Here is a 23882-nt window from a genome sequence, read left to right on the forward strand (position 1 = left end):
ATCAGTGATCTGGGTCAGCGAGCGTGCTGAGGATTCTCACTCTGCACATTTTGATTGTTCATTTTGCCGTTTTCCATGCTTTCACTGTGCTTACCTATGCATTTTGCTGTGGTTTAACCAGGTTTTGACAATGCTTTAATTTTGACAATTGTGTAATTGTGATTTAACAGGATGGCTTGTGCTTTACCATGCATTACTTTATTTCACTAAGCTTTTACTATGGTATACTGCAGGATTTTATTTTTTAAAAGGACTTACCTGTATAGCTGTATAATTGTTGTTGTTTTTTATGGTTAGGACATATGATTTCCTCAACTAATGAAAAAAGTACATATACATTTGTTATGAAATGCTATTATAAAAACTGCGATGAGCGTGTCACAATTATTATTATTTATTTCTTAGCAGACCACTAATCCACACTGCTGCTGACAATGTATTGTCACGTGTAATGTGTTAGTTACATTATTGGGGGATAGGAACATCCACATTTCTTTAGAAGTAAGCTTTAGGTGTGATATGATTTTTGTCAGTTGAATCTGATATTGATACAAAGAATGCCTTAGTTGCGAGGTCTGAAACATTATTTCCATGACATCTAAGTAGACCAGTAACCCTGGGGTAAACATGACAGTGTGCTATCTCATCTGGAGTGTCTTCCGCACTGCTTCTTTAGTGGATAGGATATCTTCAGTAATGGAGTGGGGTGACCTTTAGTAACACTTGAGATGCTGCCCTGGAGAATAGGTTATTTATTTTAGGCATCATTTATGTATTAGTTTCTTTTACATGATATTTTTTGGATAGCCATTTATAAACGCCATTACTATGTATTTTATAGAAACAGTTACAGAAATGGCTGAATTTTGTATAATGAGTGAAAATGAAGTCAGGAACAATGATGGGGTCATGAAGGTGCTGTGATGGGAGTCTCTGCTGCAACACTCCAGTATCTCCAGTAGGTGTCAGTATTCGTCAGTGGTTTTGGAGTAGCCCTGTGATGTGGAAGGAATTAAAAGTAGGAAATACTGGTCATCAATTCTTTATATAAAAAAAAAACAAAAAAAAACAGCTCTTTCACATTTTGATAATGTAGGTAAAGTGTTGCCAAACCACACACACACACACACACACACACACACACACACACACACACACACACACACACACACTCACTAATACAGTATGTGGCACTCAGGTGTGATATGAAACTACTGTATCACCTTTCTGACTCATAGTGTATGTGTAAGAGCCATATAAAACATCTATTACAACAAATATCTTAAGCAACAAATATAAAGTAAATGCTAAAGTCAAATGTGTCCTGCTAAAGGTTCCATAGAGTCTGAGTGATTCAAATCGCCTTCCTCATTATATATAACACCATACATTTTCCCATCTCTGCAGTGTGATAATGACCATAGGTGAGTCTTGTAGGAAAGATGGCACTTTCTTTAAGGCCCGTGATCTTTACATCACATATTGCGAAAAAGTTAGAAGAACAACACAAAGTGAGATTACATTTCTGATGAGCTTCTGGTTTAACAATAACTGCAGTAGGAACAATGTAATTACCTTTGATTAAACTCAGCACCTCATAGTTGTCAACATTATACTGCCATCTCCTAGGGCAGAGGTTTTACAGTACTAAAGTAGGAGATGTACATTTGACTTGAAACAGAACCAATTATCAACTTCTTTCACTAACTTTCTAATTTCCCAGGGATCTCAGTGTAGAATCTATGTTGCTAATCCATCATCATATATTTTCTTTCTTTTAACCATGTCACAATTTTAATTGAAACAAAAGGAAAGTACTACCTGCCAGCTGAGCAGGCACCAAGTCCTCCCTTGTCAAACAGAACTGGTTTTGTAATTCCTGGCAGAGTGTTCTGCCTCTGCTTTTACTAGATTCAGCGTTGTTCTGGAAACAAAGCAGAGACCAAACATCTTCTTTAGGGCACATAGTGTCAGCTCCTTTGAGCTGGAATCTTGCATGTGTAGTTTATTATTTATATCTTTATGCTTATTTTTTTTAATTGTTCAGTCTGCAAACTTCAGAGGGGGACACATAGAGGCTTATTCTGAGAGCCCTATCTGTTTCACAAAATCATACCGTGAGACTAGCAGAACAAAGCTGCCAATTTCAGAGACCAGTTTCAGTCCTTTTGCCTAACAGTACTGTAACTGCAGTTTACCATGCTTTCACTAGGCTTTTTCGCTACTTTACGAGGCTTTGCTGTTCTCTTTTCATAATACTGCATACTACAGGTAACTTTTAGAAAAGACAAATAAAAAAAATCATTTTAAAACCATGAGGTGCACAAAGAAATCTTCTGATTCACATACAGTATTTAATGGTTGCTACTCCTCTATACAGTATATACAGTATATAGTGCACCATCTGGTGGCTGAATATAGCCCATCCATCCATCCATTATCTGTAACTGTTAATCCTATAGAGGGTCGCAGTGAGCCGGAGCCTAACCCAGCAGACATAGGGCACAAGGCAGGACACCCTACACCCAGTCCATCGCAGGGCAACTAAGGGGCAATTTAGAGAGGCCAATCCACCAAGCCAGCGTGTCTTTAGACTGTGGGAGGAAACCGCAGTACCCAGAGGAAACCCACGTGAACATGGGAAGAACATGCAAACTCCACACAGACAGACCCCTGAGGCCGAACTCGAACCTAGGACCCTGGAGCTGTGAGACAGCAGCGCTAACCACCACGTCACCGTACCGCCCGCTGAATATAGTAATTGCTGTTATTTTAAATAACATTGTGCTGTGTTATTTCCCTGAAAAAATATATCTGCTCTTAAATGTGTCCCTGGTTACTGATTACAAGTGGAATGCTACTGCATATTTCTTTGCAAATACTTTTTTTTTTTTAATCAAGAGGGTTTTTTTTTCCATCCGGTTGGATCTATTTAAAAAATCCTTTATTAGAATCATTTATCCAAATATTATAATATAAAGCATAAATGAAGGGTAATATGAAGAAAGTTAAGTAAGATTATAGACATATTTCCATTCATTATTTGTATTAGAGAGAAGAAAAATTGAATAGAGCACATTAGCTATCCATTTCAAAACACTGATTTGTTTAATGGCCCCAAGCTGTTTTTAAAGTTCTTCCCCTGCTGGTCATGTTTTTATATTGATGAGAAATCAGTCCAGGGTAACACATAAGACTGGAGGCCATTAACAGCCCTGCCAGCAGTTCTATTAGTTTGCAAAAAAGATTATGAGTTTATTTACATAGACAACATCCACAATGGAAATTGCCTTCAGCTTTTCAGAAGACATGAGAGTTACAATTTAAATCCACTTTCTATAACATGTCCTTAAGTGCTGTACTATGCATTTTTATGCATTTCATGTACCATGAAAGTGGTACAAAGCAACATACAGATGTTCCTCTTCAGTCCTTTTTTGAAGGTCAATCTCTGCCAAATGCACTCTCCTTTAAGATGTGAATGGGTGATATTCCATGCATGGAGTACATTCCCCAGGGGGTTGCCTAATTTTGTTGAAAAAAAATTAGCAGCCACCTTTGGGTCTTGGTGATACATTGTACTTAATAGTCAGCAATACAGGGGCTCCACATGCTTTCTCCTGACCTTAAGGACCACGCTGCTGTGCTGTTCAGTATCCCACCCAATCGCCTGTGGTTTGACTCCTCTCATTTCCATCATTTTACTGTTTAACAACAACAGTCGTCGGTGTTTGTTCTATGGTCATTTTACAAAAACAAAATCCCGGTGGATACATAAATCCCCAGTAATTGCAGAAAGTTTCTTTCTGATGTCCGTGCTTAAACTTCAGCTTCCACATGACCAGGTATCCCCCCTGTGTAAAATAAAAAGTAGATCTGCCAGAAGGGGATTCGCTGGCATTACAGGATTTCAGAAACCTCAGTGAGCAAAGTCTGCTGTGAAATGTTTTGCTTTGTTAATCTCTGACTGTGTGAGGACACAAAGCGGATTTAGAATGGCCTGTGGTTAGCTTGCAATGGTCAGGGAATGAATGTCTTTGATAACGAAGCCCAGTCTTTCTCTTTCTCTCTGTCGTTACCTTTCTCTTTTGCTCTCTGTCTCTCATTACTGGACAAGCAATCGCACTCTTTGTAGACAATACACAGCAAGAAAAAATGCATCTGGGGGGTGGCAGTGTGCAAGCTTGCAGGGTTGTGTCACATTTCACTGGTACTCAGACAGTATTATGCAAATGCATCGACACACTGTCATGCCTATCTGCAGACAAAGCGTTGATATGTTGTACACATTTGACAAACAAATCTACTAATTCTGTAACCAACCAGCCGAGTGCTACTGCATCAGCATGCTACTGGAATACTTGCTTTGACAAACAGGTGTGCGTTTGCATTAATGTAACAGTGAGCTAGTCCATTCACAAACAGGAGGTAGATTTTTACATTTGCATTCGAGTGGGCTAGTCTACTTTCAACATCAGCGACACTGAATTGAAGTGCCGCAAGGCTTTTTCATTGATATTTTTTCTCTGGCAACAGATACTGCGATTAATAATCCAGCACTTCTTACTGCATGATTTTGGATGTTGCTAGGATGTTTGGGAAGAGTCTTTTTTGAATGTTAGCATCTTTTCAGCTATAGGGTTACATCAGTTCCTGCCACATATGGAATGAAATAATGACGTACTGTATCTGTGTACCATTGGTACCAAAAGACTGCACTCTGTTATTGCTGCTGTCGCCCAAGAAAATGAGGTGCAGATGTTTAGCCAGGCTGAACATAGATATAAAATGTATAGCAAAAACAGATCCATCCCCACCCACACTTTATACTGTAATTACAGCAATTGCACTACACCCACAGAGTAAAACTGAAATAAAAAATACAGCTTTCAGTCTTCTGCAGGGTTGTGACACATGGCATGGGGCAGACAAGGCATGGAACACAAGGGTTCTTTTAGGGTTCTGATAGGTTTCTTATGTTGTGTATATAAACAATATAAACCCCCAGTGATTCCACAGATGAGAACGTTGGTAAGGGCTTTTCAAACACAGACTTTGTTAACCATCTTGTTTCAGCAGATTGTTCCAATTACTACTCATAAGCTTCCCTGTGTCACATACACTCACCCATACCCAGCTCTGCACGTCAAGCCCACTAACAGGCAGTGCTGTGATGAGGCTTCAGATCTTCACCACACGGCAGAGTTTCACTACCCTGCAATGTGAAACACCACTGCAAATTGTGAAGGAATTTAAGAATTAAACATTTTTGTTGGGTATTGTTTGTCCACAGCCTCTTTTTTATGTTTTACTCGTGTGCTTTCCAGGACACCTATAAAGACAAGCTTTAATAAAAAAAATGTTGTCCTGTTTAAAAAGCACACACACATTCTATAACCAACTCCACATTTGGTTCTATCAGTTTTTATGAGAATTGTAACTTGAATTCTTCTCTTCAAGTTCCTCCTTAAAAATGAGGTGCGGTAGCCATAAAAAATATAAAAAAAAAAAAAAAAAATCTTCCAGCCCAGTGGTTAAGCTGCTTCAAGCAGGCCAAGCGTACCATTACATTGAAAATCACCTCATCCCAGTTTAAGTGCAGCAGCCCAGAGCACTGAGAGTTAGTGACAGCCTGTGTGTGGCTCCATAGAGTGTGCATGTGCTGTAAAAGCACTCGTGGATACCTGCAGGCAAGCTAGTTACTACAGTGTGGAATGGGCAAAAAAAAAAAAAATAGAACAGAAGAAGAGATGAAGTTCTTTTGTGTTTTAATGCCTTTCCATTGGCTGGCAGAGGAAGTGAATGAAATCTAAGCGACCTGGATTGCTGCCAGCTGTCACTGCGCATCAGGAGTCACCGAGACCTCTGAAGGCATCCAGCAAGATCCGCAGCAAGAGATGAGTCACTGCCGGTGTGTGGGTTGGCTGACGACTGCCTGAACGAGCATGCACTGTCAGCTGGCAGAGCGTCTGCTTCAGTGGCTCTGGAAAGGGATCATTGATATACCTTGGTTTCATTTTTCTCAGCATTGTTCCATACTACAGTGTACAGTGTGCTGCCTGTGACAAGGTTCGTGCTGAACCGTCAAGGGGGGTGTGCAATTGACTGATTTCTGGGTTATTTTTGGGTGGCCATAGATACATCTTGCTTACCAGCTTTTATTTCTTACTTGTATACTGTACACTAAAGCAAAAAGGAAAACCTTTGGTTATTTGTTGGATAACACTGATAACTTGTTTGAATGAGTATTAAAAGAGAAAGCACTAACAGGATAAGGGAAAATGTATGTAAGTTTAAAAAACATGTATTTTTGTCCATCTTATCAGTCTGGCCACTTTAGGCTGGTAGGCCTGAACAGAATGAAAGATAATTGCTGTCTCTGGTAATAAACTTTATTTGATCATTGAACACTGGGCTTTTTTTTTGTTGCCCCAAATGATAAGGTGTAGTGTTATCATTATAGTCCACTAATAGCTGCCATAAAGCAGCAGCCACCCCTTATCTCTCGTCTCTCTGAGGGGATCTGTGCTCTGATTAGGACATTAGAGTTACCATGGTATGTCAGAACAACAGCTTAAAAGAGGGCTGGAGAGATGTTACTGCACCATCAATGTATGTTATGTAAGCTCGCCATGGTGACTCATGGATCGTGTCACAGAAAAAAACCCGACAGGCTTGTATTTAGAACACAGCACTGAGATCTCTCATCTCAGGGATGGCTGGGGCGTAGAGTATGGGACTTGCTCTCTGTCAGCTCGTGCTGTACTGTTGTTTATTATTATACTGACCTTGTGAAGGTTATGTAAAGTATTACAGAGGAATCAGAGCAAGCCAGATTTAACACTTTTGTTTCTTTTTTAAAACATGGGATTAAATCAGTTTGCTTTTTTTTTTTTATATAAAACTGCACACATTTTTCATACTGTGGTCAAGTAAGAACATAATAATATAACCACAGCTCTATTAAGGATTGTCAAATATCCCAAACTACTTTCTTCGCTAAAATTGACTACTCAGGAGCCAGATGTTATGAAAATATTACATTAAATGAAAGCATTCTATTTGTTGTGTGTTGTGTATTCGCAGTATAGGTAGTTTCAATAATAACAGCACAGATTTTATAAATGACTTTTCCTGCCTGTATAATACTGCTGATGACTACGCTTGTTCGGGCCGAGAAACAAGACAACTCATTCTTTTTTTTTTTGGCAGAATCAGAGTTAGACTAAGTGACAGGGCCGGTGAAATGAAGTCATCTTCCTTTCAGCTGAGTTTGAACAGTGCGGATTCATTGGATTATCAAATTGTTTGAAATGACCAGTTATGAGATAATAAGGAAACGGCCATACAGTTTCCCTGATTTGGTTTGTTGCCAGTCTGCAATGCACTGTGGTTCTGAAAGTAAACATGCTTTAATTGCTGTAATTGTAGCTTTGATGTTCTTAGGAATGATAGAGGATTAACCAGCCTTTATGTACATACAGTACAAGTCAGACATCTGTAGAGCACACTTTTGTGCAAATGGAATATGTACTTTAAAAACTACACCTCCCTGTTATGAGTCAGGTTTAATTAAAACTTTAATACACCTTTCATGCTGTCCTACACCTGTGTTAACCCGGGTCCCAGTGACCCACCTTGGAATGTGGGTTGACACCCTTTGACCCGGGTTGCGTGAGACAAAATGCTTGACGGACGTTCGTGAGCCGACGCAATAACAAACAGCCACGCCTGCGTGAAGGTTTCACTTCCGCAAGGAACTGTTTATTCTGTTCAGCCATATTTTTGTTGCTTGAGACACACCATGAGTCAGATTGCAGCAGGGATGAAGAAACATTTGCTCAAATCAACATTTGGGCCAACGGTTCAATCCAGAGATGCCTGGATGGAAGCGTCAGTAACAAGCTGCTTCCAGGGCATTGATACATGCATTGTGTACTTGTGTCATCTAAAAGAAGTGATTTCATATAGTTTTTTATTTGTTAATTGGGCCTTCATAACATGATTCCAGGAAGGGAGACCTTTGTGTCCTACAGATCTCTACCAGTTACAAATAATAACACTTTTCCAAACAAAAAAAAGCAAACTTCAGAAAGAAGAATGCATTTTAACAACCGTCAAATAAAATGTTCTGTGATAGAAGTTAGGAAATGTGTCTTTGTTGTTTACCAAGTTGAGCAGTGCAATGTGTTGGCGCGACATCTACTTTGTTTTCTTACACAAAGGACTGTTTTATTTTCATCTAACAGAGGAGCTGCATTCCTCCTCGTCCTCATTGTATCCTTCTATGTGGTCATGTAGTGCTTGATTTAGAACAAGTCAGCAAGTGCCCACTTAGCTCTAAGAGTTACTCTGTTTACGGGAAGTTCCAGCAGAGACGGGGGAGGGGGGAGGGATTGGAGAAACCACTAGGAAGTACCAGATTATTTACTGGAGATTAGAGGATGTGAGATCCTGTCACAGCACTGAGGGTTTCATATAGCCTGCTATTTTAATCATATTGTTGCCAGCAGTGCGGAAGGCTTAACTCTGTATGCTGGATTTAGTCTGCAAATATCCTGTTACACAGGTTGCAAGCCAAAGATCATCTAGAGTCTTACAACACAAAGACGCTTCAGCTATTCTGCTTTAACCCTCGGGTGTCCAAATCCAACCACTTCCTTTTCACCACTGAAGGGCCTGGACTGGGCTAATCATTCAATTCGTTTCAGTGCCAGGGGTATAACGATACGCTAATGTCACGATGCGATACGTATCACGATATGCAGGTCGTGCTGCGATATGCATCACGATACAAGTGACGGTCCTGATGGGCTACTATGATGCATAATAAAAACAAATGATCATTTAATGATGAACTATTTTGTTAGACAAATATGAAATGAGTTAGGGAGAGTATCTATTCATCATACCAATTATGAAACCCACTTATTCTTCAATCAAGAACCACTTGGTTGAACTGCAAGGAGCTATGCTATTCTTTTGGTCTTGTATCACAATACAAATCATAAATGCCTCTACTGCAATACGATATACCACGTAAAGAAAGTATCACAATTCATCGTGCACCAGCAACGTGGTCCAAAGCAGCAGTTGGTAACAGCCTGAGGTTTTGTGTGCGTAAGGAAATCAGATTAATTGCATTTACCTAATGTACACAGTGTGCCAAACCATTCAAATTATTAACACAAAACAAAGGTAAGACATTGCTAATCAGATTTTCTAAACAGGCTTTTGAACAGCCTACACAGATTAAGATGCCAATTCAGAAATCTACTGTGTGCTCTATTGCTTAAAATAATTGTAATTACTTTGCATGCGTTGTATTTGTGTATCTTTTGAATGATAAAATTACACTGCAGTATAAGGTGTTTTTAGGTCAGTGGATAACATCATATGACATACTGTTTTGTGTAACTTGGGCAAACAGCCAATAGCATAACAATGTGTATGACAGAACAATAACAGGATAAAATCGGTATATCTGTGTTACACAAGCAAAGCACAATGGCATTGCTATGTTTATTTTATTATTGACCAGGAGACAAAATGAGGGAAGTCTTTAAGCTAATGAACCAGGTGCACCCATAGCTTTTTGCTTTACAATCAGTAGACCGCAGATATACTTCACTATCAGTAAGATTTCTAGAACAGGTTTTCATCTAGTTAAGCTCGTCTCGCTGCATCATTTGATGGAATGACTGATATTCCCTTTTTTTATATATGGATTCCTGCAAGGAAGTGGTTTGAATGAAGTCAAATAGACAAACGCTTTGGATACTGCCTTCATTCAATATGTATTTAATGTATGGGTCTCAAACACTGCCGATTTGACCCTGTGATTTTGAGCCTCTTCCAGGAAGGGTGACTCATATTTAAAACCATCAATCTGCACTGTCTTGATTACAATGTTCTGTTCTCTTCTACTCACAGCCAACGCTCACAAGGAGCTTGTGGGCTGCATAGATCTAAATCTGGACCATTTTGTGTATTACCACAATTTGTATTTGCAGCAGAAGAACTAGATGCAAAAGCTGTGGAAGGAACACTAAAACACCACATTTATTTTAATGCTGTAAAATGAAGGCATGATGTGAGGTATCCAGTTGACTCCCTGGGGTTCTTTTTTCAATTATCTACACAGTGTTGGGTCTTAAAGCTCCCACTCTAAAACCCCTAAGCCTGTTGAGACCTGTGGGAGGAATGGGAACTCCACCGCTGTTTAGATCCTTGAACCCTCTTGTTTGGGAACACCAGTCAGGGCCTGGGCTGATGAGATCAAAATCTTGTTGATGCACAAGAACAATATTAAGATCGAAATGTGTTCCTCTTATTATTAACAGAGTGACGGTGTCCCGTTTGGAATAAGTGATGCACGCGCTACGTACAAGCAAACAATCCAAAGAAATGTGTATTTCATGTTTTTTGTCATCAGTTCAGTGAACTTCACAATATAAGACAGAGCTGTTAAATGCACTTAACTCAGCTCTCACTAGATGGCATCATCAAGCATCACTGCTCCCCCGGGTTGACTCAGAGCAACGGGAGTTTGTAAAGGAGCTTATAATGTTACTAGCCCACATTGCCTGTCAAATATAAAGCTATTGCTGTGTTTATAATCAGTGACTATATTTAAAAGTTACAATAGTAAAAAAATATGCAAATATTTTTGCCTCTAAAAGTTGTTTTTCCTCCCAAAGTTGTTTTCTTATATGATCAGGCTTTAACCTCTGGCTTCGAGCACAGTAATGTTCAAACTGTACTTGATTTTTCATTGTACACTGTGCATACCAATATCTCAACAAAAAGATTGATGTCCGCTGAGCTTGAGACTTGATCCCTTTAGACAGGGAGCAGAGGCAGTGGTGGAAAAGCCCACATTAAAGATGAAGGCATGTACAGATCTGATTCTCCAACACAGAAACATAAATCCAATCAAAACGACTATTCTGAATATGAAGAGTTAACATTGTTTCACAGCAACAGGGCGAAAAGAGAGAGAGCTGGTTTGATCACGCTTTTGTTCAGAGGCTGGAAACACATCATTATTCCAGTAGCATGCATTAGCCAAACCAACTGTACTTTCACGCTTCATTTATCTGGGTCATTCATATTTGAAGCATGTTATTTCATTGTGCACACGATTGCATTGTTTTTCATTTCAGAAAGCTAGGGAGTAAAAATGTCTTCTGCAACATGCTGCTATAGACAACCATATTGAGTACAGTATAGAGTTAAGAGAGCCTATTGTAAAAAATATAATTTGTATTAAAACTGACTGCAAAATAATCCAATGGGTTATTGACCTAAAGGCCTAAAGGTAACATGCCTGTTTAACTGTTTGAGATGTGTTGTAATCAAAAGCTGGACAATGCAGTCTGGGAAACCGAGATGGTTTTCAGAGAAGCATTATCTTTGTTTCCTTTACTCTTCCGAAGCTATTTGCATAAACTTGAAATGCCGGGGTCACATAACTCCTGCAGCATTTCGTGTGCTCCTGCAGAGAAGCCATGTGATAAAAACATCATCGTGCTTTCTAACTTCGCTGTGTTGAAAGCTACCCCGCTCTCCAAATACACACACACAGACTCTGGGTGGTTTAACAAGCTATTCTGTTTCTCAGTCATCAAGAATCTATAAAAATATGAAAAACCCAGTGTATAAAAAAAAAAAATCCAGGCTAGGGAGAAGCACGTTAGTTCTACCCTGAGCAAATGCTGAGAGGCTGACAGCTTTGATGCTTTTAGCGCATCAGTGAAAGCTGAAGTGTGCACAGGAAAGATTAGTGCTCCCTTTGATCATTCCCGCTGTAGCACATGTATTGAAATTGTGTTGCTGATTAGAGCAAGGGAAATAGTCGTTCTCATTCAGCTGCATCCACTGCTGTTTATCATTCATCTAAAGAAAGAGTCTGCCGTGGGGAGAGGCTCCATGAACAGCATACATTTATTACTTCATTGATTGCTCCAGTATGAATGGAGCACCGAGGAAGGTCACATGACCAGAGTAAGCTCTGCAGCAGCAGAGCCAGTGGCAGCCGGGCGGCAGCAGTAGCAGCAGCAGCAGCAGCAGCAGCAGCAGCACTTGGAGTGTAGCCCAGTGTCATTATGTAGAAATCAAGTTTCTGGATTTGTGACAAGAAGCCTGCCCAGCTACAGATAAGAAGGCTTAACAGGAACTAGATCTAACCGGTTTTTGCCTGGGGGGGATGTCATTGTCAAGGCAGTGCAGTGGGACAGAAGTAGGCAGATTTCTTACACACATTAGTTCTAGAAAAGATCATTTTTTTGTTTTGTTTTTGTTTTATGTAATTCTTGAGTAACATTGGATTTAAAGGTGCACCTTCCCTTTTGAGGAACTGATAACAAAAATAAAAACACAAGCTGGTGAATTATAGTATTTTATAGATTCTGAGTCCTGTTCTGCCAAACGCAGGGTTTGCATGTCAAATCTCTTATCACTGGAGAAGGAATGCTTCTCCACCTTTGAATATTTAAAGCTGTGATTATATATTACAACCTCAAAGCCAGACTAACATATACATATTGCCAAGAGCCAAGAGCGCATTATAAATATGGCTCAGGGAATGTAATATCACTTGGATTTCAGCTTGCATGCAGAAAATAATCTGTCCCAAGCTGCCCTGGGACACACCACAGTGTACCGCAATTCTTTTTTGCAGTAGGAAGTAAAAGAAACAAACATAGACAAACATTAGGTATGTTAATGAATGTCTGGGTCAAGCTGTTTCATACAGTAGCTTTAACATATCTGCACTTAATGTAGTTCACGCAACCCTGCCTGATTTTGTGAGTTTTAAGTTCATTTCTAATTTTCAAAGACATATATATATATATATATATATATATATATATATATATATATATATATATATATATATATATATATATATATATAATAGGACATTTCAGCATCTCAGTTAGTCTAGAGTGAGCTTTTTGATAACTAATTATCACCACTTTCCTTTGCAGCAAGGAGCACTTAAGATGTCAAAACTTAATTAGTTTAGCTGCTTTATTTCTGACAGGGAGTTGAAGGCTATTATTGGGTTAATATGGTGTTCTTTCTTTTTATTAGGTGACTGTAAGAGCCTGTCTGGGACTGATCTTGTCAGTGTATAATAATGTATTACATTTGTATCATGCATTTACCTCAGTTTTCCCTGGTTTGCCATGTTTATCAGTATGCTTTACCATAGCTTTCTATTCTTTACAATGCTTACCTATGCTTTACCATGCTGTCACTATGCTGTATTGTACCTTACTATGTTTTTACTATGGGAGCTTTTATAAAGGACATTTCTGTCACCCTTGGCTAATATGTTTCGCAAACTCATTTTTAGACGCGAAAAGAAACTTTTTTTTTCTTCAGAAACTTTTTATTTCTATTACGTGAACTTCTGACTACAGAGCATAAGTAGTTTTTTTCAGAACATTTAAAATAATTGGCAAAACCCTGATGAAGTTGAATCCAGTCATTACCAATTAAACGTCAACAGCTGACAATACGAAGCGGTGTCCCTGGGAGATAGTGAGATGACAGGTACGTAGAATAAACTTAGCCATGTTTGAATGACTTCTTTTTTTTAAAACCAACAGCAAATGCAAACATTTTGTATGCTTCCACATTTGAAGTATCAATTTGATTCATTCTGCTGACATCTCTGCTGAGCTTTCCTTCGCCTTCGAATGGTACTGACCATTGTTTGAGATTCTTTCCTGTCGAATAGCAACAAAAACATCTCAATTTAAAGGGATTTTCTGAGGGTGACCTCTTTCCAGCTAACTGACAATAAAATATCTAATTTGATTTGCTGCAGGCAATACTGTAACTGCGCTCAATCAAAAGTGAAAGTAAACAACCAGAAGACTCCCTGTACGCCTAGTAAACACTTACATAACTGTGGGTGAAGCAGTGATGGCCAAAGATGCAACATTGATCAAAGATGCTATTCATGTGTAGAATAAAGTAATGTATAACCTCATATCCACACATTGATGAATTCTTGGTTGAAGGCTGTGAGCCCTTTACATCAGAATAATGCTGGACTACTCAGATGAGCTTTATATCTGCTGAATTGTATAAAGACTAAAGGCCCATTTTTTTATTATTTGTTTATTTAGCAGACGCCTTTATCCAAGGCGACTTACAGAGACTAGGGTGTGTGAACTATGCATCAGCTGCAGAGTCACTTACAATTACGTCTCACCCGAAAGACGGAGCACAAGGAGGTTAAGTGACTTGCTCAGGGTCACACAATGAGTCAGTGGCTGAGGTGGGATTTGAACCGGGGACCTCCTGGTTACAAGCCCTTTTCTTTAACCACAGACCACACAGCCTCCAAGTGGACCCTACTTTTAAGATTAATTTAAAACGAACAAACCTATACAAGATAAATTTTTTAAAAATTAAAAAACTGAATTGCCTGAATGTAACATGAGAAGAGAATTGGTTTGCTTGCTAATGTAACATTATAGCTGTCTTTCCTGCACTCTAATTGAGCCTATAAAAGAATATGCAGCTGCTACCACCTGTATAGAGTACAAAGCATGATATCAGCAAATAAGAAAAAAAACATATCCTGTTCAGAGCCGCCGTTCTCTTGAAATTAGATTCTTAGAATTGCACAGAGAAACCATTGTTCATTGGAGAAATCTGGGGCATCTGAAATATAAATCATGCAGCTATACATTTAACCAAAAGACAAAACATCCTGTTTGCAAGCAATATGTTCCATCTTGGTAAAGAGCTACAATACAAGAATAACAATCCTTTGCAAGTTAAACATGCCACATGCCTGGCCCACAAACCTAAATTATATGCAGCAGTACAGTCAGCTATAAATTTCTTTCGTTATAAGGAGGCAAACATGGTACTGTGATGTGGGGATAAACATCTGGACAATCTTTGGTCTTCAGTAGGCTTGCAAGCCATACGAGGCAAAATTCAAAGTAGACATATGTAAGGGTATGTGAGATTCAGGTGTGCTTACAATCTTAAAACCAAAGTAGAATAAGGTGCTTGAATAACCTTAATCTCATGTAGAGGCCGGATATACAGCCCTGCCTCTCCCAGCATGACTCACGACTTTGTCTTAAGAGAAGGAGTATCTTGACTGCTAGTGATGAGAGAAAACACAAGTCGGTTTGAAATACTGAATTACATTACTGAGAAATATATACTCTTATAAATGGTTTAGCGCCTCCTGTAATATGTATTGTGAAACTTAAAATAGAAACATGAATCGCTTTGTATTGGTTGGTGACTGATGTTCCCGATACTGCAAGGGTGTTGGGCGGTTGAAACATTTCAATATTTGTTCATATGCCTTAAGGAATTAAATAAAAGCTTTTCAAGAGAAATTAAGTTATTTGTTCTCTGTGTGGGTTTGTAAAGAACTCTGGGCCCTAGAGTTTTGCTTAGATGTTTGTAAATAGTTCTAAACTTTTTTTTAAAGCAGTTGGCCAAATAAATCAAGAATATCAAACCTTGTTATCGTTATTTATCAACCACATTTTTAAAAAAAAATGGTAAAAAGGGCAACAAAATGGAAGAAGCTACTTAAATATTTGCTGGTTGTAATGTAGATACTGAATTTCTAGTAACAGACACCAGGTGTTTAAAGGCGTCTCTCTGGAATCAGCCACACAGGACCCCTGGCAGGTGAATCACATATCTGCCTGCTTCTGCTATTACTATTTTCAGACACCACAGACCTCACCTTTCATGTTCAGCTTGGAAGAGGCCAACATGACTCACACAAACTCTTGTTATAGCTCCTTAATCTGGGATCCAATATCCTCCACCCACTCAGACAATTATTCAGTTAGTGTGAAAAATTAATCTAATGCAAACTTCCCCTTCCTACTCATCATACAAATAGCTAGCTTCCGTTAATTCTCCTCAAAATCTGTCAAACTCAGCGTGATGAGAGGGAGAGAGACTGGCTGGTACAGCACAGTACAGTGCACCCGTGGAAAATCCTCCGCCTGCTGTCAACTGAATATCAGCAGCACTGGCATGTCTAATTAAAGGAGTGTGGATTTGCACGGTTTCACATTGGTGAGTCACCGGAAATTTGTAGAAAAAGAAGCTTGGATTGATTTTGGTCCCACTTTGTACATATCCTGATGTGTTGTGGGAAGAGACGACTAGCAGTGTTTATGGGAACTGTTGGGGCTGAAAGGTCATAGATATCAAATGTGATCACAGCACAATCAGCAGTAGCCATGCGTCGACAGGTGTTAAGTTGTCAGGGGCGGGGAGACGTGACTTTAAGTTAGGCTTTTCCTGTAACTCCTCATACCAAAAACAATTGGTGTTGATAGTTTTATCAGGTTTGACACAATTCATGCACAGTGCAGAATTCCCGTATTCAACCAGTGATTTTCACGGAATAGTTGTGTAGTCTTTGCTGCTTCTAGTAAAGATAGAACCAAGGGCCAGAACCCTTTCTCATGACCGATATCCAATGCTTGACTGATTGGACTCGCAGCAGTCAAATAAAGAGCATACTGGAAGTCAGTATGATGAGCACAGCATCTGTTAGAATGTGTTTTTAATATGCTTTGTTTCTGTTACCATATCGTAGCATTAGGTGGGTGTGAGAGCTTAGTGTCACCAAGCCCAACAGTTTTTCTTTTTGTTAAGGGTTAAGAAAAAAGAACCGAATGCTTGTTTCCCCTGCAGCTCTGAGTACTGTATTAGGGTTATTGAATTTTTCCCATCCAGGTATTAAGTTATTAAACTATTCAGCAAATACATTTACATCTGTGAGTATTTGTTCTGTGGTTACTTGGGGTTTAATGGTGCGATTTTTCTCTAAGATAGTCATAGTTTTCAATGTCATTTTTAATTTCATACACTATCAGACAGGTTAAATCCCGCCTATGTCTTCCTGCTGACTTATTGGCCAACACACATATGTAATTCTATATCTACCCATCTGTATCTACTGAAAAAGTCAATGAGCTGAAAGTAAAACATCTGAGCTTTGAGAAGAGGGTTTAAATTAAAGTCAACTCCAGTAAACTGGAAGCTCCGGACATCAGGATTTTACAAGTTCAAAAAGCATTCTGAAGTGGGGTAGCATCTGCTCACAAAACCTCAGTCCTCAAGTACAGCCACATGTGAAGATATTTTATGAGGTAGGACACAGGATGCATTTGCTTTTTCATTTCACTCTCTGTCAGTTGCGTTTCATTTTTGAACTGCTTTGCTGCTTAAGGATGGAGAAGGAAGACGAGCTTCTGCTGAGCAGCAGTTTCCCTCAGTAAAAATAGCCCTTTACTGTAGATCCTGGGCTTGTCAACAGGGAGGCGATTTTATAGTAACTACAGTGTAGATGGAATTTACTTTTGTGCATTTGTGAGTTTGGCTAGAAGGACCCACATTAGAGACAACCTGCTTGTGTTGACCATGATTAATCAGCAATTTCCTGACACACCCAGTACAGAAGAATGTAATGTATATAGTACAGAAATGATTCTTTTCAATCAATATCCAAAACCTGGTAACTCTTTGCATGAAGTGTCTAGCATGTGTTTAACACTGTAAATCCATCTCAGGGTCTGATGAGAATGAAAAAATAAATAACGGTTTACATTGTTGTAATACATGGCTTGTTATCCATTATTCTATAAATGTAGCCAAACTTAAATGCCAGGGTCAGCCATACCAGAACTAAACCAGCCTCAAATTCAATGTATTTTACCACACTTAACACATTGCTTTAAAGTTAATGCAAGTTAACATAGCACATACTGTAAGTAAAAACTGTCTATAAATAGACAGTACTTCATGTTGGATCAATACACACAGTGTCTAGCTTTGTTAATGAGTGTCCTCATAAGTCTTTGAAAATTCTTGACATTCAAATAGTAAGTTGTTCCATGACTGCATTTTCTTTTTCCTGAATGAAATCTTCATGTATCCACTGTTTGCTACATTTGAAGCTAGAAACCAAATTAGATTTAGACGGTTTAAATGCAGGGGCGGGGGGATTTAGAATTACTGAAAGGCTGTCATGTGGCTGCTTGAAAACACAATCCATTTAGTACTGACTAATTGGATAACACGCCCAACACGATAATTATATATTCGTTTACAGGAACAACAGAAAAGAACTGTGAGAAAGTAGAAAAGAATGACGCGTTCTATAAAACTGAGCAGCTTGGGAAATGACCTGCCTTTGAAGTGTGAGAACCTTCCTCGCCACCAACAAAGTCATACGTTTTCTGATCTGAAATTCTCAGCTTGCTAACAAGTGTTAAAACATTAATGCAAATTTCCTCTGCGGCACAAGCTGATTAATAATTACTGAGTCCACCTTGAGCTTCCTGAGAAAGTCTATGAAGTCTCTCTCCCCAGATTGTGACCAAGCATAGCCTGGTAAATACACAGCATGACAGTTAAGTAGGAAAGGTGATTTATTGAAATCTCTTTAGACGGCTTTACTTACCACGGTGAGCTGCCACAATTGTTATTTGGTTGTACTGGTCACTGACCCCCCGATAAGATTTTTTTTTTTTTAAATGCGTTCCATTGTAATAACAATGTAGAGTGAGTGAGTGAGTGAGTGTGTGCATGGGGGGGGGGGGGGGGGGGGGGGAGTGCACAGTTAGTAGGAAAACAGCTTGTAATTACCTAAAATACCCAAGACAAAGAAAACTAATTTACTGGCAATCGTTCTTTCCCAGAGTCTCATGAAGAGTGCTGTTGAGCCTTGGGTTATTTTAGATGTATCTAAATTAGATAAAATCAAAATTAGAAGCGCTTCATACATTAAAATACATTAATGCATTAAAACCGTGAATTGGGATTTGGAAGGAACTACAGGAGCTGTTTTTATTCAAATACAAGCAGGAGAACGATGTGCCACATTCTCTAATGTCATGATGCTTTCAGAGTGGCAGTTACAACCAGCAGATTTTCCAAAAATAATTACATATAATCTATATTTGAACTTTTATTGAAGGCTGATTTTTTAAAATTTAAATTTAATTATATTTATTATTTTAAAATACAATGTATACATGCACAACTCAGAAACAGCTGATAGAACATATAATATGTGCGATCAACCTCTTCTGTATCAAATCCATGATGGCATGATTGACACTGGAAATGTTAAAAATGGGAAGTGACCGATATCTTGTTCATCTTGTGGCTGGCAAATCTGGTGAACAAAACTATGCAATCCACTGTGACCTGTACTGACAGATGCGCTCCATTCAAACGTCAGTGTATCACTACTTCGTGACTGTGTGGTGCAGGCATCAGAAACCTCAGAAAGCATTAATAATGCAAGCCGATGAGACACAAGAGTGTTGGGTGTCACCGAGCTGCTTTACATTTCTCGAGAGCTAACAAGACTGCACCATCTGAACTAACAGGAAAGTTATAAATAACATGAAAGACAAGCATGGGAGTATCAAATTGGATGTACTGCGACGATAACATTTTGAAATTCTAATGCATGTAACACTTTTTATACATTTATTATTTATATAATAATGTGACATATTCATGAAAGGGTGTTTAACTTTAGATGTGGGTAAGAGTTTCACATGTATACGCCTGAGTTAACACTGCCTGGCTAAAATGGCTTTCAACGAAATTTCAAGTGGTATTCATGTAGAACTGGATAAGGCGCTCTCTTTCATATACTGTATGACAAGTACAACATACCTTTTAATAGCATCTGCCGAATACGTATATAAAATAAGGCATAGGTACAGATAGATGGGCCAGGCTTCTCAGAATTCAAATACTGATCTTAAGATTTAAATAAGTTCTTATCGTTGGGTTAGGGTTAGGGTTAGGAATAAGGGATAAGGATAGGGTTAGGGTTAGTGATGGGTATGGATTAACTAAGGTTAGGGACAGGTAAGGGTTAAGGTTAGGGTTATGGTTAGGGCAACGTCTCAAAGAGAACATGTCATGTGTTCGAAAGAATGTAGTACAATTTTAGATTAGTTTTAGACCAGGTAAAGAGCGTGGCCTGTCTTTCTGCACCAATGCCTAAAATACACTAGCTTTCAAGATCACAGAGGTTTATATTACTTTCTGAGGCAGCACTAACCTGTAGCAGAAACATTCTTATCCTTCAGTTTCCACATCTCATCAGAAGACCTTTGTGGTTTCGAAAAGCATTATTGCACACTCATAATCCTATTAAAAAAAAAAACAACTTTGTTGTAAATTGTATTTTTAGCTCGATGTGGATAAACGTATAAGACAGACATGGTTTATAAAAGTATGTGTGCTTCAGTGGTCACACTGCTCTTCCTCTCTCAGTGGGCAGTTTTGAAAATCTGAACTGTTTGTGCCTGCTTGCTGAGTAAACACTGCAGAGATTGTGGCATTCTGGACCACATGTTTATTTCTGAGGCTGTGCTGATAATTTTTGATTATTCAGTGTGCTGCATATATTTTCAGTTCTAAATAGTCTTTCACTGCGGAAAAATCGTACAGCTGATTTATGTGTCTCTAATTAAATAAGCACTCAATCAATCGACAGCTCAAACATTTAGAAATATTTTATTTCTTGAGGACCTTAGAACCAGCAGCGCTGAAACTGTTTTGACATAAAGCATACGTACACACACCGGTGCAGTCTGGACTTGATTACTGTATTTCTGTCTTGTTGCGATTACCACCCCCAGGCACCTGTAACACACCACTTCATTCCAGTGTTAGGAGTTCTGAGGTTCTAAGTATTTTTTAGGCAGTTGATAGCAAGATTTGACAGCCCTGGGTTTCCATGCATGAGTTGCGCTGCCACCCCAGTGGGCCCAGGAGGATGCGGTCAGTACGCTAACTGAGGAGGTGACTTTGTGGGACTCTCAGGCTCGTTTCACTGCACAAGGTGAGTCAGCTGTGAGATGTGTGTGCAGAAGGCAGTCAAGCAGCGAGCCCTCATCTTAACCTTCCCCTTGCCTACCAGATTTGAGGCAAGTAATTCAGTACAACTCACGTGAATGGGCCCACGCTTCATTAGAGTCAAAACATCTTGCAAGGCTAGAACACCACAGTATTTCAGATACAAGGGCTGTGATGCAGTTCTGAGGAGTACCCACAATGTTTGTGCAGGATAACAAGAATACTGGGTGACCGTGAATGCTGTATATTTATAGTTTGCCCAACACATACAGTAAATGTCAGGTTATTTTCATGATATACCGTAAGTTAGCACTGACACTTTGCTGTGACCTATTTTTACTGCACCACATCTTTTAGAAGATGTCCGTGTTATTGCTTTGATGTGGCTTGAAAGCTCAACAGCTTCAAAACCTCAGACAGTCCCCCATTGTCAGACTAAACAAGAAAGAGGGAGCAGCTTTGTGGAGGCAGAGATGCAGTTTGGGGCTTGGAGACTAGGGTTCAGGCCACTGCATGGCACCCAGGGGAGATTTGGGGTTTGATGCTGCAAAGTTGCCTCAAACTAGGTCTCCTGAAACCAGGTTTCAAGTTTCAAAAATTGATACTAAACAACTAAAATAATACATTAGATAACTAATGTTCGGCCTGGGATACAAACTAAACCATGAAATGTACTTTTAATGAAGGTTTGGAAGAATGTCTCCAGGTAAAATTGTGTTTGAAGCAGCTCCACGGTACAGGGGACTGAAGCAATGCTGTGTTTTTCTTATTGAAGCCCCCTTAGACTGTCAGTTATTTTATAATTCCATGCAACTTTAAATTGGTGATTCTTCTGGACTGTTTGAACACATGGTATTATATAATTAAACATACTGATCACATACCATAAATACCATTTTAAGAAGTAATTGTGTTTGTCTAATTATCTATGCTGCATTTGTCATGAATTCAGGCTTCATGCAGCTGCAAAGGTGTTGAAAATCTGTCACATGTATTGACCTTTTGAGGGTAGAAGACAAGTTTCTATAGTAACTAGGTTAAATACAGGATATTGCTGTCCTTCCAACAAAAGATACAATCATAAAGAGTGCTAAAAAAAAAAAAGAGAGAATTCCATTTTAAAATAAATATCAATTGGCATTAAAGTTCTATTAATAATTAGCTGTTACTAGTTATTTGAATGTTGTATTATAAAACATCAGTAGGTACTCTGTTCAACGGCAATAATTTTGTTAGCATTAGGCATTATAGGTGTCTAAGAAGCTTTCTATTGTACATGTCTCTGTTAAACATTTCTTATTTCTAACATGAAAAACAAATCGATTGTGCCTTTTTCCATCACTCGTCATTGCTGGTTTCTGTCATCAAAATCAGTTAGGCGGGTATGTAATCCCATTGCACATCTGACCGGTTTAAAAACTCCTTCCACGAGTGCTAACTAAACTTTCAAGTTCTAAACTATACCCGACACCTAAGCTGTATACCAGTCACAAAAACCCATATACTTTTACAAGTGGCTCAAAACACTGTACCTTCTCTTTGCTCCAGCTCTCTGGTAGGTATTCTCTAATGGAGTTTTGTGTTCTCTTTTTATAGGATGTGGCTGTTCCCAATTAACACCAATTATTCCATTTGGGAACAGCCACATGGCAGGAGTCCCTGCCAGCCACCACCAAAACACATACAAACACCAACACTATTTACAGGCAGGGCTCTTGCTCTGCCACAGTGCTTAAGATATTCAGATGGTATTCATTATGAATTTGAGGCCATTATTTTAAAGTGTTACTGGATCCAAATAAATCCCAGACCAGACAAAGAAACACAAATAAATAGGACAATATTTATATTTCTAGAGATATCATTCTAAATAAAAAATATACTGTATGTAGTTTTATGGCAGTGCTCTGCAATGTTTTTTTTTTCTTGTATAAAAAAACTAATCAAAGGAAGCAATCATTTCGAAAAATAAATTATTGCATGTCAGTACAAGAAATCTGTTTATATGATAATGAAGAATTAATCAGTTTTGACAGAGAAGGCACAGGATGACTTGCTTCTAGCGTCATGAAAAATTCAAGCACATTAATTAAAGTCAATACTTTCATAGCTAAATATTCAGTGGCTACGGCCTTAAACTGCATGAAAAAACAGGGGTGTCCTTTTAAAGTTAACGCTCAACAGGAGAGCAGGTGCAAGATGATCAAATCTCTCAGATTGGATTTCATTTTGTGACATGAAAGTGCCTATCCAGTTGGTATATTTGAAGCATGCTAAAGTTTAATCAAGCCTGTGTTATTCCAGTTACCTCCCTTGTCATGTAATTGTCTTGTCATTACAGTACTTCTTATGGAGAGTGTCATTGAGCCTGTCTGACCTACACCAACAGTGTGACAAAAAATCGGGAACTTCATTAGAGCAAGTTTACGTCACCTCCTGGAACTTCATTTTTTGTGCTAATTATTTTAGAGGAGTAATTGAGTAAGGTTTGTGACGGACAGGCTGGCACAAGTCTGTCAGTCTTAAGGTCTGACAAGTCTGACCTTAAGACCCCCTGACAATCACTACTAAGCTAAAACTGACAATTGTGCCACATTGTGTGGTGGGTTTGTGATCTGGACAAAAGTGCAACTGGGATTAAGTTGAGAGCTGTCAAACTGATTTCACTGTGACCAGGACAGCAATTTGAATGACCTTTTGCCTTTATTGCGTTAGCACCTTGGGACCATTCATGATGAAAGGTGGTAAATCCGTTTTACAATAATAATAATAATAATAATTATTATTATTATTATTATTATTATTATTATTATTATTATTATTATTATTATTATTGTAAACTCAGGAATTGGCTAGTTAATCTCACGTGATTGTTGAGTGAGAGGGAATGACACGTAACTTCCTGTGTGAGCAAGAAGGGAGAAAGTGAGAAAGAGAGAAGAGAAAGATTAAGCAGATCGCCATTACTGTGTTCCCCT

The 23882-nt window shown here is 38.8% G+C and overlaps 1 long non-coding RNA gene across 1 annotated transcript; it reads right to left on the reverse strand.

The window, feature by feature from the left end:
- On the reverse strand, nt 1-20189 carry LOC131701556 (uncharacterized). The gene is made up of 3 exons (XR_009308872.1): nt 20105-20189; nt 1822-1924; nt 1-995 (listed from the first exon to the last, which is right to left on the reverse strand). It is a non-coding gene; the product is annotated as an uncharacterized LOC131701556 (long non-coding RNA).
- Nucleotides 20190-23882: the final 3693 nt, after the last annotated feature.

The sequence above is a fragment of the Acipenser ruthenus genome, chromosome 25 (genome assembly GCF_902713425.1).
Source record: "Acipenser ruthenus chromosome 25, fAciRut3.2 maternal haplotype, whole genome shotgun sequence".
Taxonomy (NCBI): domain Eukaryota; kingdom Metazoa; phylum Chordata; class Actinopteri; order Acipenseriformes; family Acipenseridae; genus Acipenser; species Acipenser ruthenus.